The sequence below is a fragment of the Parus major genome, chromosome Z (assembly GCF_001522545.3).
Source record: "Parus major isolate Abel chromosome Z, Parus_major1.1, whole genome shotgun sequence".
NCBI classification, from domain to species: Eukaryota; Metazoa; Chordata; class Aves; order Passeriformes; family Paridae; genus Parus; species Parus major.
In genome coordinates this window covers 57,388,248-57,389,449 of record NC_031799.1, presented here as the reverse complement: position 1 = coordinate 57,389,449, position 1,202 = coordinate 57,388,248, and positions in this window count along the sequence as shown.

The following is a 1,202-nucleotide window of genomic DNA, read 5'->3' as shown; positions in this document are numbered from 1 at the left end:
AGCCGGAAGAGGCGGGGCTGGAGGTCCGACTGAGGGGGAGGGTTGGAGGGAGGAGCGGCGGCCGGAAGGGGTGGAGTTTTGGGTGGTAACACCTTGGGGACACACCCCCAAGGAGGAGGAACCATCTAAGGACAAGTGGGAGGGGTCGGGGTAGGAAGGGAGGGAGGAGCTAGGGAGGAAGGGGTTGGACTTTGAGGGGAGGAAGGGATTGTGGGAAGAAGGAGCACAAGGGAGGGGTCCGACCCTGCGGTCCCCGCCATCTTGTGTCTCTCGGGGGCCATTTTGAGAATCAGGTAGGGTATGGGGAGACTTAGGGGAAGATTTAGGGGAACACCGGGAATGAGGGAGTGTAGGGGAACCAGGGTTCTGGGAGAGAAACTGGGGATCAATAACTTTATCAAACTGGGGATTTGGAACTTGGAAAGGGGAAAACTTGGAGTTACTAACTGGGGAAGCTGGGGAATGGGTAAGGGCTCCGGCAGCTTGGCCAGGGCTACCGGGGCAAGGGTTCTGAGGGAGGCTTGGGGAGCCAGGGAGACTACTGCCGACTTCGGAGCCCTGCGTTTTATGGGTTGCTCCGCAGGTCTCCCCCAACTTAGGGACAAGGGATGAGGAGCAGGGGTTTGGGGAAACTGGGGGAACTGTAGAAACTGGGGAAGGCTGCGTTGGCTGCTTCTGCATTTCCCTTTTATCAACTAATGCTGTCCGAATTAGAACAAAAAGCGGGATTAATTTGGCGGCTGTTTTGTCCCCCTGAACTACCAAAGCCGTTAATTTGGACCCGACCGAATTCCAAAATGACACAGAAAGAACATCTTCGGAGGACACATGGGGAAAATGCAGAAAAAGCCAACGTACGAGCCTCTTAACCAACCCTCGTGAATACTTATGTTTCCCACCCTCAAGGAGACCCACAACTTGGAAATAAATCCCCCTCTGCGGAGCCGACAAACGCGCACCCATCTCTCACACCCCCGGCTCCACAGTCTCACCACCCCCCAACGGCAAACGAGAACTTAAAGAACTGAAAACAAGGGTCTGGACCCGAATCACACTCACCTCCCCTCCCCAGGGGAGTCACCCTTTACCAAGGGGCTACCAAGGGGCTCACACACACGCCCCCATCCCCCCTTTTCCCCCACCGGTGAAAACTTACCGGGTCCAGACAGTGACCGTGGGAGATGTCCAAAGCCCCAGGAGCG